We start from the raw sequence: 18,219 nt of genomic DNA on the forward strand, positions 1-18,219 counted from the left end.
AGATGTCAGCCAAAGATATCGGAGGGACCAGGTAGGTGGGCGAGGGCGTGGAGGGGGTGGGGCCGTGGCGAGAAGAAAGGGTTGCCAAGAGGGTAAAGGCCTCCCTGCGCTTGAGAGAAACCCAGTCCCTTGCATCTTCGGGTGCTCCCAGAGTATTTTTAAAAGAGGCTATGCCAAATTGGGATGTACCGAAAGCTTTCGGATGAAAAGAAAGATCCCTGAGTGCGGCCAGGAAAATCCCAGGATGGCTCCCAGGCCGGGAGGCAGGGCCTGGCTGCCCCGCCGTGCCCCCAAGGGGAAGTTCAGCAAGTTCAGGTCCCAATGCGGGATCGGGAAGGAAGGTGGTCCCAGCCGGCCGGGACTTGCGCCCGGGACTCGCTGCGACCTGGAGAGCCGCCCACGTGGGCAGCGCGGCCGCATTTCCGCCCGGGCCCCGCTCCCACCTCCCGGCCGCGTCCCCCGCGCCGCCTCCGCGCGCCCACTAGGTGGCGCCTGCGCTCTAGTGGGCGCCTCTCCGGCGCAGGCGAAAGGCACCGCGGGGCCGGGCGGCGGAGCGAATCCGAGCCCCAGGGTTCCGGGGACTGGAGGGCAGCGCCGGCAGCCTAGGTAGGATTCCGGAGCCTCGGGCGTTTCCCCTGAGCCTCTGAGGTCGGGGTGGGCAGCGCGGCGGCCGCGGAGCCCCGCGCGCGGTCTGCACAGATGAGCGGAGAAGTCGGAGCGGCCACACGTGTTGTTGCCTAAGGGGACCCGGAGCCCCGCAGTCTCCAAGCTGGGCCTAGGGGCAGCGCAGAACAGCAGGTCGCTGGCACGCGGACGTCCCCTACTAGCCTGTGCCTCTGGAAAGCGTGCCCGAGTCCCCGAAGGGCAAGTCCAAAGAGAAGAGAGTTACCCGTGACCAAGGCGACTTGAGCTTTGCAGCTGAGTACGGAAGCACCGTTCTCAAACTTGGTCGCACATTGGAAGCTCTTGGGGAGCATCCTGATGCCCCTGTAACACCCCCAGAGACTCAAAGGTAAGTGGTCTGGGTTGGGACCTGGGCATTTGGATATTTAAAAGCTTTTCAGGAGATTGCAACTAGCAGCTAAGTTTGAGGACTCTTGATCTAAGATTGCACAAAACCCAAGGACGTTTGTACATGCTGATTCTTCTTCTCCTCTCCCCTTCTCCTCCTCCTCCTTTTCCTCCTCCTCCTCCTCTTCCCTGCTTTTGAAGCAGGAAATATCATCCCCTTTAAGCTGTCAAACCCAAGATAACAAGCCAACACCTCCCCCTCCCAGTAGGACTGGTTCTGAAGGGGTTAAACAAAAAAGTGGGCAGAGAAGAGAAAGACACTGATGTGGAATGTGAGAGAAGACTCACCAGGGAGTCTTCCTCTTAATCCAGATCCCCTGGAAGTTCAGGGGCTGGCCAGAGCTGCCCCATCATTTGGTAAATGTCACTGAGCAGGCAGAGTAAGATCCCCTGTAGCTGATAAAAATGATCCCTTGTATTTAGGTAACAGCAAAGTGGTTACCAGCATGGGCTTGGAGTCCCCACAGCCAGCCCGTCCCTCAGGAATTCATGGAACCACTTGGAGCCTCAGTTTCCTCACCTGCAAAATGGGTATGATAGTGTAAAAACACGTAGACTTGTTGTGGGAATGATTAACAATTAAAGATAATGGGGGGGGTGCGCCTGGGTGGCTCGTTCGGTTAAGCGTCTGACTTCAGCTCAGGTCATGATCTCGTGGTCCGTGAGTTCGAGCCCTGCATCGGTCTCTGGGCTGACAGCTCAGAGCCTGGAGCCTGCTTCTGATTCTGTGTCTCCCTCTCTCTCTGCCCCTCCCCCGTTCATGCTCTGTCTCTCTCTGTCTCAAAAATAAATAAACGTTTAAAAAAAATTTTTAACAATTAAAGATAATGGTTACTAAGGGCCTACCTGTGCCTGGTGCTTGCCAGCTTTCTGTGCATTGCCACATTCGACTCCTCATATGGCCCACAAGGTAGGACTATAATTACCCCCTATGATGGTTGAAGAAGCTGGGCCTCAGAAAGCCCAAAGAACTTGCTCAGGGTTATATAATTAGGAAGAGGCACATCCCTGGGAATCTGTCTCTAGGGCCCATGTGCGGAAGTAATCTGCTGTTTCCCTCATTGACTGAGAATGTGGACAAAACACTTAGCACAGGGCATCTCAGTGGCGCATTCCCATAAACAACAGTTATCACCGCTGCCAGCAAAGCACTTTCACTGAATTGACTCATTCGTTCATTCACAATATATTTGTTATTGAGAGCCCACTATGTGCCAGGCAGTTTCCCAGATTCTAGAGCTAAAACAGTGAGTAAGAGGGAAGCCAAGTCTCTGTGAATTCACACTCCGCTGAATGAGGGAAATGGGAGAAAGTATCACGGATCCTCGTTTTTTTGCAGATTCTGTAGTCGCGAATCCCCCTACTCGCTGAAATGTATTTGTAACCCTGAAATCAATACCTGCAGCACTTTCGTGGTCATGCATGGACATGGGCAGAGTGGCAGAAAATTGGAGTTGCCCAACATGCGCGTTCCCAGCTGAGGTCAAAACGAGGCAACGCTGTGCCTTCTGGTTTTAGCTCTCATACTGTAAACAGGTGTCCTCTTTGTGGTTTATTTTGTGCCATGTTTTCTGCATTTTTGTGCTTTTTCTGTTGGTTGGTGATTTCTGTTTAAAATCACCCCCAAGCATCATGCTCAAGTGCTGACTAATGCCCCTAAACACAAGAAGGTTGTGAGGTGCCTTACAGAGAAAATGTATATTATTAGATAAGCTTTGTTCAGGCATGAGCTGTCCTGGGTTTGGCTGAGTTCAATATGAATGAATCAACAATATTTATTAAATAAGGTGTCTTTAAAAAGAAACACACATGGGGTGCCTGGTGGCTCAGTCAGTTAAGCGTCCGGACTTCAGCTCAGGTCATGATCTCATGGTTTGTGAGTTTGAGCCCCCGTGTCAGGCTCTGTGCTGACAGCTCAGAGCCTGGAGCCTGCCTCGGATTCTGTGTCTTCCCCTCTCTGCACCCCTCCCCTGCTCATGCTCTGTTTCTCTCTGTCTCTCAAAAATAAGTAAATGTTAAAAAATAAATAAATAAATTTTAAAAGAAACACACATAAAACAAGGTTAGGTATTGATTGATCTGTTGATGAAAATGTGACCAGAGGCTCACAGAAACCTAACTTTGGGTTTTTTTTCCCCCCTGGGAACAATGGTTCAGTATTTGCTAATTCCATATTCATGGAAAATTTACAGAACATAGCTGCTGCGAATAATGAGAATTGACTGAAATTACACATCACTGCACATGCAATGAAAGAATCAAGGTGGGGAGGCATACAGAAGGGGCCTGCCTTAGACTGGGTATCAGAAAGGTGTGAAGCAGCCAAGCACAGGATGAGGAAGAAGTGTTTAGGCAGAAAAAGTAGCATGTGCAAAGGCCCAGAGGTAGTCAGGAGCTTGGCAAGGTCAGGGAACTCAAGGAAAGCCAGTATGCAGGGAGTGTGGTAGGCAAATAGAACAGAAGTACGATAATGATAATATGCTGGAGACAGGGGTTGAGGCCAGGTGGCACTGTGTTTTGGGGACAGCTCTCATTTCATCCGATTAGCACAGTAATCCTGGCAGGCTGGGCAGGATGGTTTCCACTTCTGACAGATGATGAAATTGGTGTCCCATGCAGTTAAATACCTTGTCGTATGTTACACAGCTGGTGAGCAGCAAAACTACCTCCAGCACCTCCCTCTTAATCTGATGTTGAACAGACAGTTGATGAGAGATCTCAGGACACAGTCCTGGGCTGGAGATTTGGTTTGGTTTGGGGAGGGATCACTAACTAAGCGGTTGCAGAAGCCCTCAAGCATGGATGAAACTACTTGGGACAGTGGGTGGAGTGTGGAGAAGACAAATCCCATGCCCTTTAAAAATAAAACTATTCCTGGTGTAAAACCAGTAATGCCTCAGTAGAAGAGTCCCAGTTGCCTGCAGGGGCAGAAGGAGGAGTGAGGATAGGCACAAAGTTGTAGACTGAGAAGGTCTGATGCAAATTACCCCCTAAATTCTAGGTCTGGCACTGGGCCTTCCCGTCCATGGGATAGCCAGGTCTCAATCTGCCTCTTGTCCCTGCAGGATGGTGATCTTGAACAGGGGTCAGCAAACGTTTTTCTGTAAAGGGCCAGGTAGGAAATACTTTGAGCTTTGCGGATCATATGGTGTCAGTTGCATATGCTCTCACCTGTGTGTCTGTAGAGTAAAAGCAGCTGTAGAGGGTATGGAAATGAATGGGTGTAACTTTGTTACAATAAGACTTAATTTACATGCACTGAAATTTGTGTTTCATAGGATTTTAATGGGTCACAAAATGTTACTCTTATTTTGATTTGTTAAAACTGTTTAAAAATGGGAAAAACATCCTTAGCTCACAATTGTACAGAAACAGGCCGTGGGCTGGCTGTGGCTCGTGGGCTGTAGTTTGCCAACTCTTTATCTAGAGTCATGGGACCTGAGGATCATAGGAATATTAAATGTCCATCTAGCTAAATCTTTACCTGACCCACGAATCCCCATCGAGGGTCCTCAGCTATTTCTTGAGGTCTCCAATGACGTGGCGTTTACTCACTGGGCACCTCATTCCAGGGTTAAAGTTTAAACTATGCCATGGTTGGGGTTTCCCCAAAAGCAGATCATGAGACAAGGATTTGGGTGCCAGGACTTTAATTGGGAAGTGATGGCAGAAAGCCCGGTGAGAGTGCAGTGGACCTGGGGAAGAGAGGAAAGCCATGTGGACAAGGGGAAAGGGTGTGTTGGTAAGTGAGTTACCACTGGGGCAACGGCTCAGTCTCACTGGGGACCCTTGGAGAGATCATATGTCCCATGACGAGGCAAGGAAGCTGGGGTATTTCCCTGCCTTCGCGCTTCTGCTCACCATCTGTGGTATACACGATGCAGCCAGAAAAAGCCTTCAGGCAGGAAAAAGGCCACCAGTGCAAGAGTCTGCAGGTCTGCAGGTGACCTCTGGGGGGCGGTGACGAGTACGGGGGAAGCTACAAAGTGTTTCAGATTTGGGTGTTTTGGGTGTGCCGTGTATACGCCACTGGGGACCTTGTGAGATGATCTGGTGTGGAAAAGAGTCGTGGCACTAAAGAACGTGAAGCCTCAGACTAGGATAGATGTTCCCTTTTAAGCTGCCTCTTTGATCCTCTCCAAACTGCTGTCTGTCCCCAGACCAGAAGCTACAACCACACGGGCCTTATCCTTCCCAGAGCTCACCAGACTCTCCTGGCTACAGTCAACAAAAGAAGTCTCAGTGTAGTACTCAACTGGCTTGTCTCTCCTTTTTATGGAAAAGATGGCAGTCCTCACATTCAGGTGGTGGAACAGGCAGTCTTCGTTAGCTAACATTTCATAACATCGTGTGGTTTTTTTTTTTATTTTTATTTTTAACGTTTATTTATTTTTGAGACAGAGCATGAACGGGGGAGGGTCACAGAGAGAGGGAGACACAGAATCTGAAACAGGCTCCAGGCTCCGAGCTGTCAGCACAGAGCCTGACGCGGGGCTCGAACTCACGAACCGTGAGATCATGACCTGAGCCGAAGTCGCTTAACTGACTGAACCACCCAGGTGCCCCACGTGTTGTTTATTTTTATAGCTCCCACCTCTACAGGGCAAGTGTTTGTCTCTCTACATTTACAGTAGTAATATAGAGAGCTTTCTTTAAAATAAATTTACATAGGACCGCCTGGGTGGCTTAATCCGTTAAGCGTCCGACTCTTGGTTTCGGTTCAGGTCACGATCTCACAGTTTCATCAGTTCGAGCCCCGTGTCGGGCTCTGCACTGGCAGCACGGAGCCTGCTTGGGATTCTCCTCTCTCCCTCTCTCTCCTGGCCCCTCCCCCATTCACACTGTTTCTCTCTCAAAATAAATTAAAAAAAATTTTTTTAACTTAAAGATAAAATGGATTTACATAAATTTATTTCTACTTAAAGAAAAACGTGAAAAATAGTATAGATAGTATGAGAACATGATAAAAATAATAGCTGCCACTTACTGAGCACTTACTATGTGCTACATGTTATTCTAAGCCCCCTTCTCGCATAATTTCATTACTCCTCACCACAGTCACATGGGTGTAGTCCTATTTGAGGTAGGTACTATTATTAGCTGAGAAAACAGGCCCAGGGAAGTTATTACATAACTTGCCCAAAGTTATATAGCTAGTAAGTGACAACTGGAAACTGAACCCGGGTTGTCCTGCTCCACAGTTTATGTTCTTAATTACAGGTTTAAACTTCTCACAATTTGACAAAAGGAAGAAAGGAAGTGAAGATATTATTTGAATTATTGGTAGTAGAGGAAATCTGCCGTTGAAAATTTCCTCTTTCTTATCCACTTGGAATCCTTCTCCCTGAATCTGCTGGCCCTTGGTTGTCATATTTTCTTCTGGAGCCTCAGGGAACAAATCTGTCCCCTTTTCATTGCGACAGTCCTTCAGATATTTGATGACAGGGAACCTGCTGGCCCTACCAGATCTTCCCTGTTCTAGATTAAACATTGCCAGCTTCTTCAGCTTATACTCTATCGTGTGTTCTTGGCATCATACCGCACACCCCCCCCCCCCCCCCCAGCAAAGGGCCTCTCTCTTCCTTAATTCTTTTTTGTCCCGTGGGACTCATAAAGTTGCTTTTGGTGCTGCATGCTTTGTTTTCAGGGCCCCCACAGCTCACTCTGGGCACAGGGTTGATAGCTGTGGTTGGGGTGATTGATGTGGCAAAGAGCAGCTAGACTGTGACGTCCAGGGAGAGGCTGTCACTGAAAGAAAGCCCCCTTAGGGCCAGCATGGAGGGGGCCTGGACACTGGTGGAGCTCATTCTTCACGGGCCAGGGATGGAGCTTGGTGCACCATCCATAGTTCGTTGATTCCTTGGTGCACATGGAGCTAATCAGGCTGAAAGGGACAGACTAACCAAATTCACAGGAGCCTGGTAAGGAAGCCAGACCACAAATATATTAAATCACAATGGGACAAGCACTGCGAGGCAGCCTGAAAACTTTATGTCAGCTTGTCAGCACATTCCTTCATCTGTAGGGAAGCCCGCATGGGAAGCCAAGGTCTAGTTAGAAGATTGGTATTCACAGAACCAAAACAAGGTGAGCAGGATGGATGATTTTTAATAGGACAGCCTAAGATGTTTGTATCCTCTGAGGGGTACAAGGGTCCACACTGACAGCGCGCCTGATCTAAGCCCCCGTCCCTGTGCCCATGGCAGACGTGACTGAAATCAGTGACCAAATCGTTGCCTTCCTCCTGCTCCCTGGACCAACCTTATGATTCTGTCAAGAGAGTATTCCAGGAAGCTCTGGCCAGCCCTCTGAGCCGCCTGTAACGTTCAAGAGTTTCCAGCAACCCCACTGCTCTGAACAACGTGGGAGATAAGACAGACTCTCAAAGCCTTCTCTTTTGTACCAGCTTTTCTGAGCTCCTCACACTCCACCATTTCTGTCTACCTAATATTCCTTCAGCTTATGTTAATACAATCGGCCTTTTTTTCCCCCTCATTGTCACGTCTTGATTTGATTTCCAGGTCTTGCTCTTCCTGCTTTGCCCAGAGGCGCATCCTGTCCTGTCTTGAGAACTTCTGCAGATCAGTAATTACAGATACTGTGTGTGCATTCTGCTGATACACTGTCCCACATTTTGGGGTCACTTGCTGTGCACCTTCCAACAATAGCCTCTTGAAGCTGAGACACTGTTTCCTGGGATGCTGAGTTCCATTATAGAATTGGCAGCAACCCAGTTTTACACTGTTGCTACGGGGTGCGAGGTAAGAGGGGCGCCAGAGAGGAAGCTTAGGGTCCCAAACCCAAGAGATCGCTGAGCTTGCTGTTATGAACACCGATTGTGCTTCTCTGAGTGTGTTGGGAGACCTATTATTTTGGAACAAGCCGAATTTGCCAGCTTTGAAAAACGTATGTTTTCGACATGGCCTCTCCTCCCACCCATCTGAAGAACCTTGACTTACCTAAAAGGAAGACAAAATGCATATGGAGAATCTGTGGCCCCTGGGGCTACTAAGGGAGGCCTTCTTGAGATCCTCAAGAGGAAAAGCGGTCCCTGCCCTCAGGGGCCACCAGGCTGCCTCGCCTGAGAGGGGAGATCCAGTTCTCATATGAGGAAGGCTGCCAGTCTAATGAGAGAGGCGCCATCCCTAACCTCAGGGAGTCCGATGGAGGAGGGCATACAGGGAGTCAGATGGAGGAGGAGTCCAATAGAGGAGGGGTGAACTGTTCCCCCCACCCTGCCGATATCACTGTATCTGCGGCTTCTCTTAAGTCCATCAACAGGCAGGGAATGGGGCCAGCTTCATTCACAACTCTGATACACTTATGCAAAGTCACAGCAGAGGGCCAGAGGTTCCGAGGGTAAACCTGGGGATTTTTAAAAAATAGATTTTATTTTTTTTAGACCAGTTTAGATTTACAGAAAAATTGACATGATAGCATAGAGAGTTCCCACATACCCCACACCCAGTTTCCCCTATTATTAAGAGTAACAAATGTGCTATGGTACATTTGTTGTAACAAAATGAACTAATATGAATACATTGTAACCAAAGTCCATAGCTGATTCAGTTTTTCTTAGTGTTTACCTTGATTCCAAGAACTCATCTAGTATCACATTTAGTTGTTACTTCTTCAGTTCCTACTGTCTGTGACTGTATTAGAATTTCCTTGTTTTTGTTTTTAAGTTTTTTTTAATGTTTGTTTTTTGAGAGAGAGAGAGAAACAGAGTACGAGTAGGGAAGGGGCAGAGAGAGAGGGAGACACAGAATCCGAAGCAGGCTTCAGGCTCTGAGCTGTCAGCACAGAGCCCAACGCAGGGCTCAAACCTATGAACTGTGAGATCATGACTTGAGCCAAAGTCAGACGCTTAACTGACTGAGCCACGCAGGTGCCCCAGAATTTCCTTGTTTTTGATGACCTTCGCAGTTTTGAGAAGAATTGGTCGGGTATATTGTAGAATAACCCCTCTATTGGAATTTGTCTGATCTTTTTCTCATGGTCAGACTGGTGTTATGGGTTTGGGAGAGGAAGGCCACAGAGGTAAAGTGCCATTTTCATCACTTCATGGTCAACATGACCTATCGCTGTTGATACTGACCTCGATCACCTGACTGAACGTTTGTCAGGTCTGTCCACTGTAAGGTTACTCTGTTCCCATCCCCCCCCCCCCCCCCCCCCCCCCGCCCCACTCCATTCCATGCCGTACTCTTGGAAGGAAGTGATTATGCACAGCCCATGCTTGAGGCACTGGGGAGTTCTATCCTCCCTTCTTTAGGGTAGTATATCTACATTATTTATTTGGAATTCTTCAGCACAGATGATTTGGCTCTTCTCTCCCATTTATTAATTTCTCTTTTTATTTATAATAATATGGACTCATGGGCTTTATTTTATACTCTGGGTTATAATCCAATACTACTTAGTTTTGTTGTTCAAAAGATTCCATCTTTGGCCACTGGGAATGGAATTTGTGTTTTTAAACTAGCTCCTGGGGCGCCTGGGTGGCTCAGTCGGTTGAGCGGCCGACTTCGGCTCAGGTCATGATCTCGCGGTCCATGAGTTCGAGCCCCGCGTTGGGCTCTGTGCTGACAGCTCACAGCCTGGAGCCTGTTTCAGATTCTGTGTCTCCCTCTCTCTCTGACCCTCCCCCGTTCATGCTCTGTCTCTCTCTGTCTCAAAAATAAATAAATGTTAAAAAAAAAAATTAAAAAAAACCAAAAAACAAAAAACTAGCTCCTGAGGCATTTCTTCTGTGTATTAGAGTTTGAGACCCATGTAGTTCTGGGTCAATAGCCCAGCTCCACCATTACTGGCCATGTGTGTGTTCTCGGCAAGTTGCTTAACCACTTGGGCCTCAGTTTCCTCAGCTGAAAATGGAGCTCATGTTGTTCCCTACCATTTAGGGTTATTGAGTAAGACGCACCATAGTAAGTCCTCTGTACACAGAAGTTGTTGTTATTGGGAGTTTGGCATTCAAATTCCTTTTGGGTCTGCTCCAGAAGGTTACAGATCAAGGCCAAATATGCCTTTATAATACTTACCTTTCAAGACGACAGACTTGTGTGGCACATGTTCCTGTCATCTGCTCCCTGGTCACCTCCTCTCCCTGCTGAACCGGCATTCTCTTTAGAGACAGACAGACAACCCACCTGAAGTTCCCTCCCCCAGTTCATACACACGCACATCCTCATTCTTTCAAAGCCCCCTGAAACACCACTTCCTCTGTGATACCACCTGCCAGCCAAGCAAAAGTCCCCCTCTTCCTCTCAGCTGCCAGAGTGCCCACTGTGCCCGCTCTTGCCTGACAGCCCTTATCACTGGAGACCCTGCATCAGAGCAAGGGGACTGTCCTCCCTGAACAGTCCTCATCTCCATTCATCTTTCTATCCCGCCTGCACACGAGGGGATCGCCACACCAGCCTGTGGTCTTGTTTCCACCTCTGTAAGTTTTGACAAGGGGAAAGAACCTATCCTGGGTGCTGACTGGGCTTAACTGGACAGACAGCCTGTGAGGGCAGAACTTCACAGAAGTCAAGAGGCTGACTGTGTGTTATTTACACACACACACACACACACACACACACACACACACACACTGATTGTGGGAAAATATACATGACGTAAGGTTTACCATTTTATTTTATTTTATTTTATTTTTTTTTTTTTTATTTTTTTTTTTTTTAGGACAGAGAGAGACAGAGCATGAACGGGGGAGGGGCAGAGAGAGAGGGAGACACAGAATCGGAAACAGGCTCCAGGCTCCGAGCCATCAGCCCAGAGCCTGACGCGGGGCTCGAACTCACGGACCGCGAGACCGTGACCTGGCTGAAGTCGGACGCTTAACCGACTGCGCCACCCAGGCGCCCCAGGTTTACCATTTTAACCATATAAAAATGTACAGTTCAGTGGCATTAAGTACCTTACATGGTTGTGTAACCAAACATCACCACCATCCCTCTCTAGAATTTTCTCATCTTCCTAAACTCAGTAAACAAAGACTTCAATTTTCTGATTAATTTTAATTTCCTCCCCATTCCCTCCTTCCTCCAGACTCTGACAGCCACCACTCTACCTTCCATCTCCATAATTTTGACTACTCCAGGTACACTGTATCCATGATATCGTGCCATATTTGTTCTTTTGTGACTGGCTTATTTCACTTGGTATAATGTCTCCAGGGTTCATCCGTGTTGTGGCAGGTGTCAGAATATCCTTCCTTTTTTTTTTTTTTTTTTTAAATTTTTTTCAACATTTTTTAATTTATTTTTGGGACAGAGAGAGACAGAGCATGAACGGGGGAGGGACAGAGAGAGAGGGAGACACAGAATCGGAAACAGGCTCCAGGCTCCGAGCCATCAGCCCAGAGCCTGACGCGGGGCTCGAACCCACGGACCGCGAGATCGTGACCTGGCTGAAGTCGGACGCTTAACCGACTGCGCCACCCAGGCGCCCCTATCCTTCCTTTTTAAGATGGAATCGTATCCTCTTGTATGCGTGTATGGTATTAGGTTTATCCATTCTTCTGTCCACGGACATGTGGGTTACTTCTATGTTTTGGCCATTGTGATGAATAATACTGCCATGAGCGTAAGTGTACAAATATCCTTGCTTTCAGTTCTTTTGGGTATATATCCAGAGTGGAATTGCTGGATGATAAGGTAATTCTACTATTTTATTTTTTGAGGAATTACCATACCATTTCCTCAGTGTCTGTACCATTTTTCATTCCCATCAGCAATGCGCAGAGCTTTCTATTTCTCATATCCTTGTCAACATTTGTTATTTTCTGGGTTTTTGGGTAATAGCCATTCAAATAGGATCTCATTGTGATTTTGATTTGCATTTTCCTGATGACTAGTGATGTTGAGCATCTTTTCATGTGCTTAATGGCCATTTATATATCTTCTTTGGAGAAATGTCTATTAGGTCCTTTGTCCATTTTTGAAACAGGTTGGGTTTTGTTTTGCTTTGTTTTTGCTGTTAAGTTGTAGGAGGTCTTTATGTATTCTGGATATTCATCCCTTATCAGATGTATGATTTGCAAATATTTTCTCCCATCCTGCCTTTTCACTTTGTTGATAGTGTCCTTTGGTACACCAAAGTTTTTAATTTTAATGAGGTTCAGTTTATCTAGTTTTTCTTTTGTTATCTGTGCTTTTGGTGTCATCTGGAAGAAATCATTATCAAATTCAATGTCATGAGGCTTTTACTCTGTGTTTTCTCATAAGAGTTTATAGTTTTAGATTTTATGTTTAGGTCTTTGTTCCATTTTAGTTAATTCTGGTATAAAGTGTCCAGCTTCATTTCTTTTGCATGTGGATATTCAGTTCTCCCAACACTATTTGTTGAAAAGACTATCCTTTCCCCATTAAGTGTTTTTGGCCTCCTGTTGAAAATCATTTGACCATACACGTGAGGGTTTATTTCTAGGCCCTCTATTCTATTGCTCTATATGTCTGTATACCAATGTCATGCTGCTTTGATTACTATACCTTTGTTGTAACTTTTGATATCAGAAAGTGTGAGTCCTCCTACTTTGTTCATCTTTTTCAAGATCATTTTGGCTATTTGGGGTTTCTCGAGATTCCATATAAATTTTAGTATGGATTTTTCTATTTCTGAAAAAAAAAAGAGTCGATGGGATTTTGATAGAGATTGCATCGAATCTATAGATTACTTTGAGTAGTATTTCCATCTTAATGTTAAGCTTCCTTATCAATGAACATGGGATGTCTTTCCATTTATTTGTATCTTCTTTAATTTCTTTCAGCAGCGTTTTACAGTTTTTAGTGTATGAGTCTTTTACCTCCTTGGTTAATTTTATTTATAAGTATTTTATTCATCTTTGATGCTTATTTCCACTTTTTAGAGTCTTGATATATTGAAAAATGAAGAAATACAGCTTAAACTGTATGACCCTGTCAGTGTTTCTCAGGGACAACATGTATAGACAGTGATAGAATTATATGGTGTCAAAAGCCTAACTTTGAGTCCCTTTGTGAATCGGAGGTTCCCCTGTCCATTCACCCCCACCATGATGGGAGGAAGGGGGCTGAGTGGTTCCTCTTACTGGGATAGGAGCGAGAATAGAAAAATATTCCTCCAGGTGAGCCCTGCTGAAGGATCCAGCAAAGACCTGAAGTCACCATAAGCCTAATCAAAACACGTCCTCAGCATGTGATGCCGAGAACATTCAGACTCCTTTGAAGCGTCAGGCTAGAAGAGCCTCAAGCCCCTAGGTCATGCAGGCTCTCTACCTGGAACGGAAACAGTGACCCAGCGATGCAGATGAAACAGAACCACCAGCTTGCCCACTCCCACGGTCTCACTAACCCCGCGGGGATTTTGTCGGCTGTGTTCCTGGCCCACATCAGTTTCAATTTGAAGAGCTGTGTGAGGACAAAAGGTGAGGGAGCACAGAGTGCGACGGCCAGTCCCTGCTCAGGCATTTGCTCACCCCCTGGAAGTCTTTGAAACAACAAGCCTCTTCTCTTCTGTCACTCAACTGTCTTAGGGCTTTTTTGACCTCAGAGTCTCCAGTGAAGCTCTGTTCTTCCTCAGGCAGTGATTTATTTTGCTTCTCTCTCTCTCTCTCTTTTTTTTTTTTTTCTTCTTTTGGCCTGTGGGGATGTACATGCAACACCCCCCCCCACACACACACACATGCACACGCACACACCATTCTCTATCACTCTACGTGTCTGCAGAATCCATAGGCAGCAGAATCTGTCTCCTCTCTCTTCTTCCCTCCTCCTCCTCCCTGCTAACGCCTGTTGTTGTCTTATCCCCAGCCGGAAGCCCCTCTGTCACAGGGCCAGGTTCCTGGCCACTTGTTCTACTCCAGCTGCTGCTCCCGCAGGCTCCAGCCAACTCCTATTTCCATAGCAACTGAAACTCATTTTTCCATCCCTGCAGTTCCACTTTGGAAAGGAAACCCATAACAGTCTCTTAAAAGAAAAAAAAAAAAAAATTGAGCTACATCTGGCATAGTCAACTTGGACTATACAGAATTCCCAGCTTCCCCAACTCCCTGGTCCCCTAAAGACCCCTCCTTCCCTCCATCAGCCTCCACCCCTCTCTGACTCCCCAGAGCTCCTGACTCAAAAACAAGACGGAGAAGTCTGTGTGGGTCCTTTCTCTCTTTAAATCAATGCAAGATGACTTTGTGCTTTGGCAACCCAAGAAGAGGAAGAAGTTAGAGGCTGTATTCCATTGTATCAGGTGATGTTAACCTGCATCATCAGGGATGCCTGTTTATTCACCCTCACCTTGGCCAGAGGGGTCGGACATCGCCTGAATATGTCATACCATCTCCAAAGATGAGGTTCCCACTCTCCGACTCTCAGGGCGGCATGACTGTAGGTTGTTTGAGCAAGATGTGATGACTGTATTCCCAGTGTGGTGATTTGACTGGCATTATGCCTGTGGAAGCCTACCAGTGTGATGTGAAGGGGTCTCTCCCCTCTCCTACCCCCAAGAAGACTTCCCTTACTCACCTGGTGCATATTTGACGCCCCAAATTCCACCAGTAGCTGTGCATAGCATTGGGCTCACACTCTGTTTTCTATTAAAAATGTAAAGTGCATGTTAAGTTGTGGTCCGTTTGGATACTCCCACCCCTAGCACTGAACCTCGCACATAGTAAGTGGTCAGTTGATGTCTGTTGGATTGAAGTACTGTTTTAGCATACAGTGGTTCAGCAGCCAACTTTCCAACCTGACATTTGGCCAGAAGCATGTCTGGAGCTGAACTGTGCATAGGCACATTCTGGCAAGAAGGTTTTTGTTTTTTGTTTTTTAATTAACCACTTTTCCTGCACCTTATCCTCCACCACTGTCAATATGGATAACTGAGAGTCACATGCCAAGTGCAGGAATCAGGTTTTAGAATAGCAGTTTGTTCTTATGGCTCCCCAGAAAACAATGTGGGCTGGGCAAATAAGGAGTGTTATTAAATGCCTCCAAGGGGGAGACACTGTTTGTCTAAATGTGGGTCTTTATCTCTAAAACATTGCTACCCCCACCCACTCCTGTTGCCCATATGAGCTGGGTTTTTTTGAGTCACTGGTGATGTGTTTTTGAACACAATGTGGGGGAAGAGCCCCCATGGGCTGTTCAGCTCTGGCTACGAAAAATACAAGCTGCGTTTGACTGAATGACAAAAAGAAATCTGTTGAGCCAGGAAGCGTAGTAAATACCGTGACTCTCTGCAAATGTGCACAGCCCAAACAGCTTTTTCCAGTCTGGAAAAATGAAGAGATTTGTCTGTGTGAAACCAGCCAGCACTCTGCCCCTCCTCCCTTTCCACCACTCCACCCCCACCTCCTGGCCCTGCCTCCCACCCTGCCCCAGACATTCAGTCATCAGCTTGCATCCTTTGTGACTTGCTTTGCCCCAGGAAATAACATTGCCCAGGCTCCGGGGAGATACACCCGCCTCTCCCAAACGTCTTTGAGAGATGTCTGTCTGGTCGGGTTTTGCCAGTCATTTCTGACCTTGGCCAGCTATGGCTCAGTAGAATTATCCAGGGGGCAGTGTGTCTGGTGTGTCCTCTTCCTGTGCTTTCCCCTGTTTTGTCCTCCTCCTCTCAACCCCCCCCCCCCCCCCCCGCCGCTTTTCCTTTGAAAGAACCTTTACCCCATCCCTACTCCTGTAGGACAGTGTTTAGAGGGAAGACTTGCCAAAGGTGAGGGTTTACTTTATTTATTTTTATTTTTATTTTTTTGAGAGACAGTGCATGCAAGTAGGGCAGGGGCAAAGGGACAGTGAGAGAGAATCCCAAGCAGGCTCCAGGCTCAGCACAGAGCTCAACATGGGGCTTGATCTCACAACCACGGGATCAGGACCTGAGCCGAAATCAAGAGTCAGAGGCTCAACCGACTGAGCCACCCAGGCACCCCGAGGTGAGGGTTTTAAAGCATTCTCTTTAGGCTAGTACAGAGGGTGGAGATGGAATAGGAAAATTTTCAGTGACTCAAAGACAACCAGAGCCTTGACAACCACTGGTAGGTAAGGTTTCTATATGGGAGGGACTTCCAGAGAAAATCTGGTCTGCACCTTGCCTTGAAGATACATTTGCATAGCAGCTATGCTGTGTTTTCTTTGATGGTATGTTTGCAGGGGTGGGTGGAGGGTTGCTGACAAACACTGTGAGGCTGTGAAGACCCACCCACTGGAGCACTACCCCAGAGAACACATATCCAATGGGCTGTTCAGTGTATTGGAAAGGGCACTGGGATTGGAATCAGAGCAATGGGTTTGAACCTTGGCTTCTATGAGTAGGGAGTATTTGTTATTCACCATGTCCACAGTGCCTAGCACAAGCCTGCCAATAGCAGGAGCTGTGTTAATTTTGTGGAGTCAGTGAGTGAATGAAGGAGCCAATAACCTTGGATACTTTTCCACTTGGAGCCTCAGTTTCCTCCTCCATAAAAAATAATATAAGGGGCACCTGGATGGCTCCGTTGGCTGAGCATCTGGACTCTTGATTTCAGCTTAGGTCACGATCTCATGGTTTGTTGGTGAGATCCAGCCCCACACTGGGCTCTGTGCTGTCAGCGCTGTGTCCCTCTCTCTCTGCCCCTCCCCCGCTCTCACTCTCCGTCTCTCTCAAAATAAATAAATAAAAACTTTAAAAAAATAATATAAAAAATCTGACATTCTACCTAGCCCACCAGGTGTGTGTGTGTGTGTGTGTGTGTGTGTGTGTGTGTGTGTGTGTGTGTGTGAGAGAGAGAGAGAGAGAGCAAAAGTATGAACGTTCTTTGACCTCTGTAAGTTGGCATTTCGAAGTGAGTTTGTCTCAGGTTCTGTGCTTTACCTTTAGTGTTTATGTCCTTTATCAGGAGGAAGGGCCGTACTCCAGAGTGTCCCCTGAACACTTCCTGTTCCATCCTATCATCTGAGGACCTTAAGGACAGGAGGGCACTTTGGATGCTTTTAATGAAGCAGTTTAAATCTGACAACAGTGACTTTTAAGGTTCTCAGCCTTGGCTTCTGGCCACTGCCATATCAGTCCCATACTTGGGCCCAGAGCTCCCAGGAACCTCTCCCTGGGATGGCCTGTGCCTGAGCTCAAACAGCAGATTTTCATCAAGCGCTGGGGCTGGTGGGGGAGAGGGAACCTGCCCCCAGATCTTTGCCCATGCTAGTTCCTCTGCCTGAAACACCCACCTTCCCTTTATCTGGTCCAGTACCAACTCGACCTTCAGATCTCAGCTTAGACCTCATTTCTTCCAGAATGTGGTCCTGGACTCCTCCCCTCTGCCTTTCAAGCTTGGCCTCCTCCATGCCCTGTCCACGTGCACTCCCGCTGTCCAAGTGCTTGCCCGCTGATGTGCAGTCTCCCATTCTCCTGTCTGCCTCCATCTTAAACAGTGGGCCCCCGGAGGACTAGGACTGGGCCTTTCCTGTTCATTGATATCATCTCGGTGCCAGTCCCCCGAGAAGGTGCTCTGTAGACATATAATGATGAAATGAACAGCCGTGGTGTGTCGGGGAGATGGGAGACAGAGACTGAAGTCAGGAAGGTTCCCCTGGGAGGTATTTCCTGAAGCACAGAAACACTTCTCAACCAAAATGGCTTGCATACAAACTAAGCATGCACATCCGCACACACCCAGAGGTGCAGGCACACACCCAGCTGCAGGCAGTTGCTTGTGCAGAGCACTTTCCCTTGCTCTGAAACGTCTCTTTGCCGTCCCCTCCCACCCATCTGCCTCACTCCCTGGGTGGAGGGAATTACGCGAATGAAAGAATCTAAGTGGCAGAGTAAAGGTGATGCCAGGGAAAGAGATTCGATGATCGATGATCGTACCTCCGCCTGTGACCTTCCTCATCCCTCAGTGTTCTAGATTGCATCCCATTGTAAGGCAGTTCTACTTCTCTCTTTTAGGCACTATTCGGGAACACCCCCTAAGCTTTTAAAAACAGCTTAGTACGTGGTTCTCCCAGCTCTTTGGAATCCTGCCAAATACGTGTATCTTTGACAAATAGCTTCTAGGTCTATGCCTCAGTTTCCCTCTTATCTCTCCCACAGCGATGAGGAACAGAAGCTACCCTTGAAGTGCAGTATGTTTCTTGGGGGGTTGGGGGAAAGAGCTTCTTAAGTACCCAGAGTCACTGGTCATGATTTTGTCAAGTATGAGAG

The 18,219-nt window shown here is 47.4% G+C and overlaps 1 protein-coding gene across 1 annotated transcript in view; it reads left to right on the forward strand.

The window, feature by feature from the left end:
* The first annotated feature begins 553 nt into the window (after window positions 1-553).
* Window positions 554-18,219, forward strand: part of CHD9 (chromodomain helicase DNA binding protein 9) — a 237,295-nt gene continuing 219,629 nt past the window's right edge. The window contains exon 1 of the mRNA XM_058707433.1: window positions 554-1,012. The gene's annotated coding sequence lies outside the window, so the exon portion shown is untranslated. The remainder of the gene's footprint in view (window positions 1,013-18,219) is intronic.

Source organism: Neofelis nebulosa, chromosome 17, assembly GCF_028018385.1.
Source record: "Neofelis nebulosa isolate mNeoNeb1 chromosome 17, mNeoNeb1.pri, whole genome shotgun sequence".
Taxonomy (NCBI): domain Eukaryota; kingdom Metazoa; phylum Chordata; class Mammalia; order Carnivora; family Felidae; genus Neofelis; species Neofelis nebulosa.